The sequence below is a fragment of the Solanum pennellii genome, chromosome 5 (genome assembly GCF_001406875.1).
Source record: "Solanum pennellii chromosome 5, SPENNV200".
Taxonomy (NCBI): Eukaryota; Viridiplantae; Streptophyta; class Magnoliopsida; order Solanales; family Solanaceae; genus Solanum; species Solanum pennellii.
In genome coordinates this window covers 35,924,096-35,938,815 of record NC_028641.1, presented here as the reverse complement: position 1 = coordinate 35,938,815, position 14,720 = coordinate 35,924,096, and the positions used below count along the sequence as shown (strand labels likewise).

The window sequence follows — 14,720 nt, the reverse complement described above, 5'->3', positions numbered from 1 at the left end:
AACTATCCGACTCATGATTTGGAGTTGGCTGCAGTAGTATTTGCATTAAAGCAACGGAGACATTATCTATATGGGGTCAAGTGTGAAGTTTATACAGATCATCGTAGTTTACAGTACGTCTTTACTCAGAAAGTTTTGAATTTGAGGCAGAGGAGGTGGATGGAACTACAGAAGGACTATGATATCACTATTTTGTATCACCCAGGAAAAGCTAATGCTGTGGCAGATGCTTTAAGTAGAAAAGCAGGGCGCATGGGTAGCTTAGCCCACTTATAGGTTTCTAGACGTCCATTGGCTAGAGAGGTTCAGACTCTGGCTAATGACCTCATGAGGCTGGAGATACTAGAGAAAGGAGGACTTTTGGCCGGTGTGGAGGCAAGATCCTCTTTTCTTGACAAGATTAAGGAGAAGCAGTTTACTGATGAGAAGCTGAGCCGAATTCGAGATATGGTATTGCGAGGAGAGGCTAAAGAGGCAATAATTGATGAAGCAGGTGTTTTGAGGATTAAGGGAAGGGTATGTGTGCCCCGTCTTGATGATTTGATTCACACTATTCTTACAGAGGCTCATAGTTCAAGGTACTCTATACATCCTGGTGCAACCAAAATGTATCGCGACCTAAAGCAACATTTTTGGTGGAGTAGAATGAAGCGTGACATTGTTGATTTTGTTGCCCAATGCCCAAATTGTCAGCAGGTAAAGTATGAACACCAGATTCCCGGAGGGACACTTCAGAGAATGCCCATTCCTGAATGGAAGTGAGAAATAATTGCAATGGATTTCGTGGTTGGTATTCCAAAGACATTGGGTAAGTTTGATTCTATTTGGGTAATTGTTGACAGGTTAACTAAGTCTGCTCACTTCATTCCGGTCAAGATGACTTACAATGCAGAGAAGTTAGCCAAACTCTATATCTCGGAAATTGTTCGATTGCATGGAGTTCCACTCTCCATCATATCAGATAGAGGTACGCAGTTTACTTCTAAGTTTTGGAGAACATTACATGCTGAATTAGGTACTAGGCTGGATCTTAGTACTGCATTTCACCCTCAGACCGATGGTCAGTCTGAGCGAACGATTCAGGTGTTGGAGGATATGCTTCGTGCATGTGTGATAGAATTTGGTGGTCATTGGGATAAATTCTTACCCTTAGCAGAGTTTTCATACAACAATAGCTATCACTCAAGTATTGATATGGCTCCATTTGAGGCACTGTATGGGAGGAGATGTAGGTCTCCCATTGGTTGGTTTGATGCATTTGAGGTAAGACCTTGGGGTACCGATCTCTTGAGGGAATCGTTAGATAAGGTAAAATTCATCCAGGATAAGCTTCTAGCAGCTCAGAGCAGGCAGAAGGAATATGCAGATCGAAAGGTTAGGGACTTGAATTTTATGGAGGGTGAACAAGTCTTGCTGAAGGTTTCACCCATGAAAGGGGTGATGCGGTTTGGTAAGCGAGGTAAACTTAGTCCAAGGTATATTGGGCCATTTGAAGTCTTGAAGCGTGTGGGGGAGGTGGCTTATGAATTGGCGTTGCCTCCAGGACTCTCAGGAGTGCACCCGGTATTTCATGTGTCTATGCTGAAAAAGTACCATGGAGATGGAAACTACATTATTCGTTGGGATTCAGTTCTTCTCGACGAGAATTTGTCTTATGAGGAGGAGCCGGTTGCTATTCTAGCTAGAGAAGTCCGCAAGTTGAGATCAAAGGAGATTGCATCCATCAAGGTTCAGTGGAAGAATCGGCCAGTTGAAGAGTCCACTTGGGAGAATGAGGCTGATATGCAAGAAAGATATCCACATCTTTTTACAGACTCAGGTACTCTTTCTCTCCCTTGTTTTTCTATCCGTGATCGTTCGGGGACGAACGATGGGTAAATTGGTATCTTTTGTAACGACCTGTTTAGTCGATTCGAGCAGCAAGATTATTTTGATAGAAACTAGCTGAGTCGACGGAACAGTCGACGGACCGTCATGGTCACGACGGACCGTCGGGGGTCATCGTTCCAAAACACTTAAACTCTGAAAATCTGGGTACTGGGATCAACTCTCTGAACTTCACGACGGAACTGCAGTACGGACCGTCGTAGCCACGACGGACCGTCACAGACCTTTTACTGAAATTGAGTCTCTGAACTTTGTGACGGACGTGCAGGACGGACCGTCGCAGGTACGACGGGCCGTCACGAGTGGCGTAACCTCGACTGAGTCGGATTTCTGCTGAGAGTTTTTAAGGGGCGTTTTGGACTATTCATGCTTATAATTATGAAATTTGTGGGGTAAGGGTAATAATTTAATTACTTGGGGGTTAAAGGAGATAACCTTGAAATAAATAGTGGGTTACTTTTATCATCTTTTATACTTAATTATTTGATAATTAGGGTAAAAAGAAAAAGAGTTGGAAGAAGGAAAAATAGAAAGAACAGAGAGAAGAAGAGAGAACGAGCGAGAGAGAGAGAAGAACGAAGAGACAGCAAGGACATTGGAGAAGTAGATTGCTTGATCACGATTCTTCGGTGGAGGTAGGTTATGGTTTATGCTATGTGATAGTAAACTCTAAATAGCGATTGATATGTATTGGGTGGTATTGTAAAGTCTTCTATGCGCTTAATTGTGTTGTTGCATGATTGTGATTATGTAAATTGTGATGGATTATAATGATGATACTGTGGAATCTTAAAAACCTTAAATCCACTCTATTAATGATGATGCCTTGGTATAAAAGAAGGCTTGATGAACTAAAAGAATGAGGTTAATGGATCGGGTGTCACGAACCGACACGTAGTATTAGGGGATCGGGTGTCACGAACCGACACGTAGTATTAGGGGATCGGAGTGTCACGTTCCGACACAAGAGAAATAAAGAGAATGAATCTTGAATTATGGTAATATACTCAATTTAAAGAACCTAATTCTCAAATGAGTATGATGTGGAGGTTTGAGCCCTCATAGATGTGATTGGTGTTGTTGTCAAAGGGTTTTGTACTTGTTGTTGTCACCTGTTGAGTGTTGTAGTTGATTTATATTATTACTTGATATATATTGATTTCTATTCTGAGTTGGCCGATGATACCTACTCAGTACTTGTACTGACCCCTACTTTTATTTCCCTTCTTGTTGTTTGTGGAGTGCAGCAAGTGCACCAGTGACTTCGTCTCGTCCGCAACTCTAGCCAGTCTACAGCGCGTCAGATTTCAGGGTGAGCTATTGTTCCTAGCTCGGACTGGATTCTCTCATTCACGTCTTGATGTCCTTGAAGCTCGGACATGGACTACCGTTTTATTCTTTATTTTAGTTCTTAAATATTCTTAGACTTAGTAATTTGAGGATAGATGTTCTTGATGTGATGACTTCCAGATTTTGGGGATAATAGTTGATAAATTTTAGAATGTTTATTTATTGGTTTTATTAATAAGATTTTGAGTCTTTCGCATTATGTTGGGGTTTAGATTTGTTGGTTCGCTCACATAGTAGGATAAGTGTGGGTGCCACTCGCGGCTCATTTTGGGTCGTGACAAGAAGAGAACTGGAATATTTCGTTATAAGTAAGTGGCAACAATACCATTTTATCAATTTTCATGCATCATATATATTTTCATTTTTTTTTTTGCTTTCCCTTGTTTTTGTATTGGTCCATATAAATAGAATAATATATGTAAATACCTAAAAAAAATGATAGTACATGTTGCTCTGTTCTTTTAGTTCATGGGTAGTCTAAAGATAACTTATTCTAAATGTTTAATAATTTGTTTTGATTAGTTTATGATTTTTCATTTTCTATTGAATTACTTTTTTCTTTGAATGTTGCTCCTTGTAATACTTTTTGACATACAAAGATGAGGAACCTACTTGATATGATCTTGCAGGAAAAAAGATTAAGAATAAAGAGAGGTAAAGTAAGTTTATTCAATTCTTATTAATATACAATTTGTGGTTGACTATGAACTAGTTGTTTCTTATTTTGTAGATAAGATATACCTATTTAGTTCTCATTAGTAATAATTGCATATGAATATCTCTTTCACTAATTTGCCTTCATTTTCTCTAGTCTCATAAAAGATTATTTCTCTTTATGTGTTGTATGTATACTACATACTACTTGTTTGAATAAGTGAAAGAGTATTTATATGTGAAATCTCAACTCTTTCTTTTCTATCTTTTGCAATTACTTGATTTCGTGAACAAATGAATCTAATAAGAATGGGAGCTTCAAAGTTGGTCTAGACTAATTAATTAATTCAAAGTGCATTTTTTAAAATTAAAATTAAGAATACTAACCCATTTTTATTTTACCCCATACCCGTCACTAACCCACCCCCTCACTTTTTTTTTCATCCTTCTTCTTCACCATTCCTAGCTCTTCAATGTTCATTTTTTTCATCTCCATATTTTCCAATTACATTCACCATCCAAATTCCTTTCATCGTAACTCTCAAATCACCGCTGAAGCTTCATTACTAGATTCTCCAAAAAAAACCAACAAACAACTGAATCACCACTCCTCCATCACTTTCTTCCTGAAAACACCATAAATAGTGAGCTTTGAAGCTCTTAAATGGAGCAACAAAACAACAACAATCAACCTGTTTATCTTCCTTTCACGTCATATTTGGTAAACCTCCAACACCGGAGAGATAAAGGATTTACCATCACTGCCTTTGTCTTCAAAAAAATTCAAAAGCAAAAAAATCCACTGATTCTGCCTCCGCAAAGTCTGGTAAACTAGCAAGTTTTTTTGCTCCGGTGAAAATCGATAATATTTATATGTGTGAAATTGATGTCAATAATACGATGGTGGTGTTGGGTTTTGTGGATTACTACAGATATTGTGAAATTGAAGTAGTTTATAGAGTTAAAGGTGAAGATGGAGGAAAAAATGATGCTTTAATGGAGAAGAATCTATAATGGCAAAGACAACAAAATAAAAAGAATAAAGTTTTAAAAAAATTGGCCAATTAATTTATTCATATATTTTAATATAAGTTAATATATTAAGAAATAGTATTTAAAATATTTATTATATATTGACCAATAAAAATATGTCATGTGTATGATTTTATAATATATTTTTTCTTTTTTAATTCCTTCACACGCTATTAGGAGAGTAAACTCACTCTCTTTGTAATGTCATCCCTAGGGTGATTTTTTTAATTCATTTCAAAGATGTTAAGGGGGGTATTTAAATGCCCGTGTAGGTTTAGTTTAAAGTGAGTTTTCGACCAAGTTCAGAGGGGGTTTTATATATTTTCCCTAAAATTAATAAGAATTTTCATGCCTACATATCATGTTTATAACTTTGAAGTGAGATATTATTTTCAGTGACAGGGTATACACCTATATTTGTTGATCTGGAGCCTGTTATTGTGGATGAAGTTAGGATTGGACATTCATGCAACTCTTCCATCTTTTGCGGAATATTTCCCTAAATAAGGAACCTATTTCTTAGAGATTGTTTAAAATATGTTCTTTTTAATAGTATAATTGTATTTCACCTTACTGGTATAATTTGGCAAATACATGTAGTATCATTTGGATAAGAATATTTTTTTATAACATGATAAGTTCAGTTTTTGTATTTAACTATGAAAATTTATATGGATAATGGTTGTTTTTTATGTAAGTATTTGAATAGATTATTACTAGTGTCTAGTCATTGAAGTTAGAAAAGAATTGCAGCAGGTAATTTGGTTTCTATGAGGACTTATAATGAATGTATTTGTTGTTGCGACCAATGGTTATTAACGACTGAGTTTTCAATCAGCGAAGGAAAAAATTGATCTCTATAAAGAGCTACTGTAACACTCCAAAAGTCTAAGACGTGTTCTAGAGCCTAACATAGGTGTCAAAAGGTTTAGACACTGTTGAAAGGTCATAACTAATGAATATAAGTCATTTAGGAAGTTTGGAAATAAAAACGTGTCACGACCGGGGAGCACCCCCTAGAAATAACATAGCGTAGTTGACCTCTCGTAGGTCTTATACAAGCCCATAGTTATCATTCATCACATTTTCATAGGTAAATTTAGCTTAAAATTTAAAACTTTCTTAGCACATCATATGCTAAAACATCACTTCCATTATATATAAAATATCATAATACACAGTTAGACATTAAGTCTCTTTGCCATCTTAGACTCGACATCAGTAGATTACATTAGGGACACGGACCTTATAACGTAGAAGATTAACTAAACTATTACTTCACTTTACATAAACATAATGTAGTATCCTTGAAACATAAGGATCTCTTTTCTTGAGCTTGGGAAACACATATCAAGCCCTTCACCTTAGAGACATCCTTCAAGCATCCATAACATACACTTTGTATAAAAAGTAAATAAGAATGGTGTTAGTACAAGAATGCACTAAGTATGGCAACCATGCAAAAACACGCACTTAAAAGGGACATCTTACTTGAAACCATGCATCATGCCTTTTTCTGAAAACTTCATAAATCTTGATTCAATGAGCATCATACAATTCACATACTTCATTTAGACATGTATAATAGTCCTAATATCCCATAAAAACATACATTACATTTAAGACATATTTTCCATCACTTTACACTAACTATCATTTCCTTACAGTGACCTCTTTTTCCCTTTACAGTGAACTTTCTTCATTTTAACTCCTTGACTCCACAGTAACCCTCTAGTGACACTTGGTGCAATGTATAGATAATGTCCTATGATACCATCCACACTAAAGTACCACTTTAAAACCACAAGGTAATCATATATACACCCTCATTACCAAACAAATATACATATACATAGAGGCATAACATATCATAATAGCACAACTTTACGTACAACTCAACATAATGCACACCCCTCATATAAGACTTAACCCAAGACATCATGAGAGTCACACTATCAATAACATCATTCTAAATAATAGTTAACAACACATACTTGGATTTCACTTCATAAAGCATCATAGAACACTACTCATAACCTCATTCTAAGCTTACTAGTAATGTACTTGTGAAGTCCCATAACCTCACACATACTAAGTAAACCTACAAAGAGACTATAATCATATCATTCATTCCATACATCAACAAGACAAGTATAGAAATCTTCATATAGGTCAAGCAAGACTTCATCATATAGTCAATAAGACCAACATTATGCACATAAGATGAGACCACATCACATAGGCCCATTAGGACTCATACCATGCACATCATCACAACAAGTAAGAGAACACTACAAGGTCATACGTAAGAAATATAGACATAGTCATATACATTAGAACACCTTCCTAGAATTCCCTTCAAGAGCTAATTGTGCAATGCGTAGGTAAAGTCCCATACCCTCACCTACACTAAGCAACTTACCTTAGGTTATCCTAGTTAGGGTCCTAGCTTTACTTCCATTGTCCATTATACTTTAGGGAAACTATATCCCTAACCGACACTAAGACCATGGGTGCTAAACATGGAATTTGGTGTTGTAGAGTCTTACACCAAAAGAAGCTGCTCCACTTAGCCAAAGTAGAACATTAACACATGCTAGCATATTAAGTCAAATCACTTGCTAGATCCAACGGGGCAAGCATATTTTATAGAACTAAGAGATACGTATTGGGACCCTCTCCCTGCGCATGAGCATTGGAGTCCTCATTCATGAGAAACCATGAGTGAATCTTCCTCAAAGGAAAGTCAACACCTCATTTGGAACCATAGGTGAATGTTCCTCTAAGGGAAGTCAACACCTTATGAGAACCCAATAGTGAATCTTCCTCCAAGGGAAGCCAACACCTCTCATTGTCAAGTTCACTAGGTGCTAAGCTAAGTTTCCTTTATTGAAAAGCCTTTATTAACATTAATTTGTAAAACATAGGCTTAGGAGAATTAACCCCTCATATGCTTAGCTCATAGGTCATAGATGAGATTTCATCAACCTAAATCATGTGAGAAGTCCTTTCACATGGACATAGCAATTTAAAGAACCATCTAGTTTAGGATACTCTTAAGAACACCTTTCAATAGCCCATCTATTGACTAGATTATCATACATGCATCATGGACATATTTCATGTTGGTAGGTGTATACATATAGGTGAGCAAACCTCTCACACAAACATCTTTAGACCACACAAGTTCATACTTCATTATATCATATGCTTAACATCATAAGACATAAGTCATATTCATAACATGCTCATGCATTCATATTCATGTATATAAATCACAAACCTAGGAACTATCCTATCAAGGCACACATTTGCAATGCATAGACCCTACATACCCTTCTCCATACTAGTACACCTATCAAGTCATCCTAGTTAAGGGATATAACATACTTCATAGACATATACTTTACATTCATATTAGTAGACACAAGTCCATATGAGAATATCATTTCATTAGACACCATGAACCTATACTACTTGTAAGCATACATGAAGTGTAAGTGTGTGTACAATTGGTCAACATGATCACCTAATGGCTATCAACAACATATTGAGGAATCCACCCTCTTAGGACCACAATGTACATTCAAGCATAGACCATACATCACAATTTAGCATAGGAGACAAGCTAATTTCACATTAAACTTAAGACTCTTAACATTAGCTAATAACACATTCACATAGGGGCACATAGGTAGGGGTTAATTGATCATCAATACTTCATTAATGGTATCACCTAAACATAACCCTAACATAGTCATTCACAAGCTTATTCATTAACAACACAACCTAGATTACAACTAGAATAGAAGACTAGTCATGCTTCACATTTGGTGATCATCACCAACACACATTCATAATACAATTGCCTTCAAGGCCATGATCACATCACATATATATTGACAATAAATTAAAAACTGCCACCATAAGTGGATCTTACCACACAATGCCATACAAGGCCAATTATCTAGCAATTCTATAGAGAAATAGAGAGGCAAAGCAATCTTACCAAAAACTCCCTTGCTTTGATCATCAATAATCACTACTGATAATTCATCAATAATTCACATATAGGGCATTAGATAAAATTACAATAACATAATCGAAATCATAATTTAACCATCATAGGATCAAGATCACATTATGCACACTACATCATAAATTCTATAGAAAGAAGGAGAATATAGATCAACTCACCAAATCCTCAAGCCTTGATCCACATTGGATCAACTATACATAATTCAACATTAATATACATAATTGGCAGTAGATTAAGCAATTCAACATGCTAGAATCATAATTCAATCAACTTAAAGTCAAAATCACAATGCCCATAATATAGGCTAATTTGAGAATTGGATGGAACATCGGTTCATCATGAAATTGGATTGAACTTTAAAATCAGTACATAAACATCAATTCATCATAAGCATGATTTTGAAATCAATTTGAGAAAGAACCCATGGCTAGATTGAAAGATAGAAGGTTTGATCATGAAATCTCATTGAAAATCTTTGAAGAAACTCTTTAGATGAATGGATATATAAAGATGAAGGATTACCATACCTTCATACATGAGAAGACCACAAGAAATTGAAGAATAAACCATGAAAATCCAACCTCTAGCTTGAACTTGAGTTTTCTCTCCAATGGAGGTTTGAGAGAATTTTGGAAGAGAAGAGAGATTTGGGATTTTGATTTCTTAATGGGTGTTGGGATTTTTGACTTGGGAAAAGACCTTAAACTATTTATATAACTGAATGGAATAAATTTGGAAAACCAAACTTGGCCAGCCCGCCCAGGGACCACGGCCACCTTCACGGAGTTCATGACCCTTAACACGGTCCGTGGTCCTTGGGGCAGTGTCTCCCTTGAATTTCCTATCCCCCAAGTGGATAAGGAAGTTTCAAGACCAACTTCACGGACAGTGGTCTACTCCACTGGCCGTGAAGTCGTCCGTGAACACTAAGGCAGTAAGTTGCCAACCTGGGACAACTTTTTGCCCACAAGTTGGGTTCTCCTCAAGGACCGTTTGGTTGGTCCTTGGGAGTTTTTACCATTTGTTTCCAATGTAAATACACTCATATACATGTCAAGGACCTTCCATACCAGTTTTAGCATCAAACAACACACGCAACACATCAAAACATGCTAGGTACACTTAAGTACGTCCAAGGGCTAACATTTGAATGTCTTGGGCGTTCTTGGACGTTTGACTTCCAATGACTTCAAATAAATCATACATGCTTTAAAACACTTTGTAACATGTTAACAAACATATTTTTCATCCTAAGACTCCCTTCAAGGCTAACTAGTGCAATATATAGGTAGAGTCCCATACCTCTACCTAAACTAAGCTAGACCCCTTAGGTCATCCTAGTTAGAATTCATTCAATACTTAATTTTACCTTTTGGGAACATCTTGCCTTAATCGACATAGACCACATGAGCTTATGTGGAATCCGGTGTCATGGAACCCTACACAGAAAGAAAGTGGACTATTTGTAGTATCATAACATGAACATAATAACTACGTGGATCCACTAGCTAGTATTCCTATGGGGGGAACATGCTTTAAAAAACTTATTTAACATGTTAACAAACATATTAGTCACATGTGAGACTCTAGACATCAAATCAATCATACATGCTTTACGTAACATGTTAACAAACATATTAGTCACATGTAAGGCTTTAGACACCTTAACTCATTTTGGGGGTCTTACAAAACTTCAAAGAACGTCCATGATGTCAAAAAACTACTTCAATGAGGTGCTAGTGTGTCTTAGCCTATTTGACTAAGTTCTAAGAGTCAGAAAATTATGAAATTTGGTGGAAAGATGTCTTACACATGTTATAGTTAGTTCATAGTTGAAACGTCCGTGTACGACTCCCCAAGGACCAACCAAAGTCCCTTGAGGAGGACCCTTGCAACTTGGGGCAAAAGCTTCCCAAGGCAGTGTGCACAAACGATTGCCACCAACGGATCGTGGTCCAATCGACGGGGCAGCGATTAACTCCATCAATGGACACTTAGAATATATGTCGAAGACTAGATTTTAACCAGTCTTTGACCAAAACTATGGACCAACAGGACGGAGGTTCTTGTGGTCGTCGATTGACAAATGTGGCATCGACGTGATCTCGTCTGTGAGACCACTAGTTTTGCTGCACGTTTTTAGATTGGTTAAGTTAAATAATTAGGTGGTTTTAATTCGTTTGGAGTTGAGGGAGGTCTTATTAAGTTATTTAACAACCTATATAAATACCCTAACCTAATTAATCTAACCTAACCCTCATAAATCCCAAAAGACAAATTCTCTTCCTTCTCTCTTCTTTCTCTCTCCCAAGTTGAAGAACACCATAGAAGTCAAGGTCAAGGGGTTCTAGGTATGCTAAAGGTCAAAGTTTCTCCATCAAACTTCATCAATCAACAAGGTATGGGATTCCTTTCACCTTTGGGACCTCTTTCCCCAAAGGGTTCCTTCAAATTGATTTCAAAAAGATATGTTTTCATGTGGGTCTCTTCCAATCTCGAAATTGATCTTTCAATTTGATTGTTTGATGGTTTATTTTTATTGTATTGATTATATTATGATTAATTATGACTATATTACACTACTTATTAATGGATTGGTCTAGTTTGTTGAAGATGACCTTTTCCCCTTAACCCTAGGTTGTGATCTTGAATTGAACTATCTAGTATTGATGTAATTGGCTTGGTTAATGTGTGAAGTACTGTCCTATGATGTTATTTGTACAAATTTATGAATATATGGAGATGAATTGTAGTCCTAAAATGCTAGTTCTTCATTAATTGATCTAGGTTGTGAAGTAGATTATGAATTTGACCTACGTCTCTATCTTAAGTTATGAACTAGTGATGGACTGTTGTATAGCGCTTCAATTGACTTCGTTATCATGTTGTTTACTATTGTGTCATGATATTACACCCATTGTTGGGTTGAGTTGAGGTTTGATGGTAAGACCTTGATGTTGGCTTATGAAGGAGACTTGGTAAGTCTTGTAATCTGAACTCTTTACTTCAATTATGGTTACTTGTGATTAAGAGATGATGTTGTATTGAAGTATACCTTATATTAAGATTGATAGGGTTTGTATTGTGTTGAATTGAAATGTCTTGACTATGGTTTATGATGTGTTGGCTAAGATGTAAATGTTATAAGGATGGTGATAACTTACCAATGTGCCTTATCATGAATGATTATGTAAATGTGCTAAGCTCACATGTATGAATTGTAATGAAAGGAAAATACTCATGAAATTCTTATTGGAATATGATGAGGATGATTATATAATGGATAGACCCTATGACCTACATTAATTATGATGATTAATAAATCATTTAAGGTATTTCAAAAAGGGACTCTACCTTAGCACCGAGTGATCTAGAGTGAGGAGTGTCCCTTCCCACGTAGGGAAGCTAGGGTCACTAACGTACTCTATAGACTGGAGACTAGAATGCATGTAGAATAAACAGGGTCCCAACTATATCTCCTAGTTCTTGAACAATGTTGCCCCATAGGAATACTAGCTAGTGGATCCACGTAGTTGCTATGTTCATGTTATGGTACTACCTTGGCAAGTAGTCCGCCTTCTTTCTGTGTAGGGTTTCCTGACACCGGATTCCACATAAGCTCATGTGGTCTATGTCGATTAGGCCAATATGTTCCCAAAAGGTAAAATGAAGTATTGAATAAACTCTAACTAGGATGACCTAAGGGGTCTAGCTTAGTGTAGGTAAAGGTATGGGACTCTACCTATATATTGCACTAGTTAGCCTTGAAGGGAGTCTTAAGAGGTTATTCTTATGTATGTATATGCTTATAAAAGGAAATGATATGTATGATGATCTTACATGTTGATGGTACCTTGAGATGTTGAATTCACTTATGAATACATGTTTAATCTATATTGCTAAAGTGTGATGTTATGTACCCTTAATTATATGATATGTGAAGTTGGACATTGGTTATGGTTCTTGTTACGTTTACTTGATTGAGTTAGGTTATGGGGGCTTTGCTTAGTCATTGCACTAATGGACTTAATGAGGGTTCATGAGTAATTGTCTTGCTTTGGTTATGTTGTAGTGAACTCTTATTCATACTTGTTGAAGTTATACTTTATGATGGAGTTGTTTGGACTATATATTCAAGTATGTTAGTATGCATGATTGGTTTGGTTAGACTTAGTATGATGAACATGGTCTTGACTTGATGACTATGCATAAATGACTTATATTAATTCTTGAGTGTGTATAAGGCTTTCCAAGCAAAATAGCATGACTTAAATGAAATGTCCCTTTTTAGCATGATTTGACATTGTCTGTGCATATGGTCTCATACTTAGTAAAAGTGGTGTACTAACCCCATTTTCTCTCTTTTTCCCCAATATTTTAGGTTTCCGTCGCTGAAGGGCTTTTGAGACGACATTGAAGAAGACTTGAAATTCTCACTCATGCAAGTTGGGTAGGTCCTCACTTTCCAAGGGCAATGCCAATATCAAGGTTTTGAATGTTGTTCTAGTTTAAGACTTTGATGTTCTTTCCTTTTCATTTGAGTACTAAAGATTGTATAGCCTATATGTGGCTTATTACATTGATGTATGGGATATGCCCAATTGATACACTCTTGTTTAGATGGTTATGAGATGAGACACTCTTTTAAGACTATGTTAAGTATCTTATATATCTATGTGCAATAAAAGTAGAAGACTATGTAATCTTCTTATACGAAGGGTCTATGTATACTCGATATGCATGTATTACGTGTATGCGAGAGGTCTATGTAAACCTCATGATATATAGAAAAATTTTGAATTTTCCTCATTTTTAACCTATGAATGTAATGATGTAAGCTAAGAGGCTAGTCTTAGTCCTCTCCGAGGACGACGACACCGGTTACGTCTAGGGGGTAATCCCCAGATGTGACAGCAACTACTAGACTTTTGGAAATCATTAAGGTGTTTTTAACGAACGAACATTCCGGTCGTTAAATTTTAACGATCGGATATTTCGGTCGTTAACTTCAAAGGATGGAGCTTTTAACGACCGGTGGTGTTCAAAAACATTTTTGTTGTTATTGACTTATAACGATCAGAATTGATCTTTTAGCGACCAAATATTCTCTCGTTAAAGGCCTTTTTTCTTGTAGTGTGTCAAATAAGTGAAGAGGATCAAATAAAACATAAAAANAAAAAATAAACTGAGAAATTAAATAAATATTTTTGCAGAGTAATAAAAAAAATAATTAAATATATATACGTCGAAATATTAATAAATATTTATACTAACTAATTATAAACTTTTTTTGGAATGAAGGATAACCCGTAGCCGCTACAACCTCTACCGCAGCCTCTGCCGTTCGGGTGAACACTCTGTGATGAGCACTTTGTGCGCACTGGGTAAATCCTCCACTATGTAATAGTCTGCAAACCACACAGGGAATGTAAACCGCACTAGGCAAGCCCTATGCGACAAGCTCGACTCAGAAGGCATTGAGGGGGGTCAATCCCGGGTCATCCGTGTGGATAACCATCCTCCATACTAACTAAGACATCCTGAAGGACTAATTATAAAGTTACCAATTAAAAAATGACTTGTGTCCAATTTATGCATTCATCACTTGCCTTCAAATGAATGTGCACACTCTCTATGCCATGCCCTCATTTATGGTGTATAAATTCCATTTTAAATTAGTTTAGAAGGGTAGTATGACCCTGGTTAAAATTAGGAGTATCTCTAATATTTCGGTCATAGTCTAGGGGGCACTTGTGCC

The 14,720-nt window shown here is 36.4% G+C and overlaps 1 long non-coding RNA gene across 5 annotated transcripts in view; it reads left to right on the top strand.

The window, feature by feature from the left end:
* LOC107019131 overlaps positions 1 to 13,552 on the top strand; it is a 39,654-nt gene extending 26,102 nt beyond the window's left edge. For 3 of the 5 annotated variants that reach the window (XR_001456749.2, XR_003578313.1, XR_003578317.1), the window contains exon 7: positions 3,135 to 3,189. This is a non-coding gene — a long non-coding RNA (uncharacterized LOC107019131). Of the gene's footprint in view, positions 1 to 3,134; positions 3,190 to 5,319; positions 5,535 to 13,343 lie in introns of those variants that run through there. The other 2 variants (XR_003578316.1, XR_003578314.1) reach the window with 2 other exon arrangements.
* The last annotated feature ends 1,168 nt before the right edge of the window (positions 13,553 to 14,720 follow it).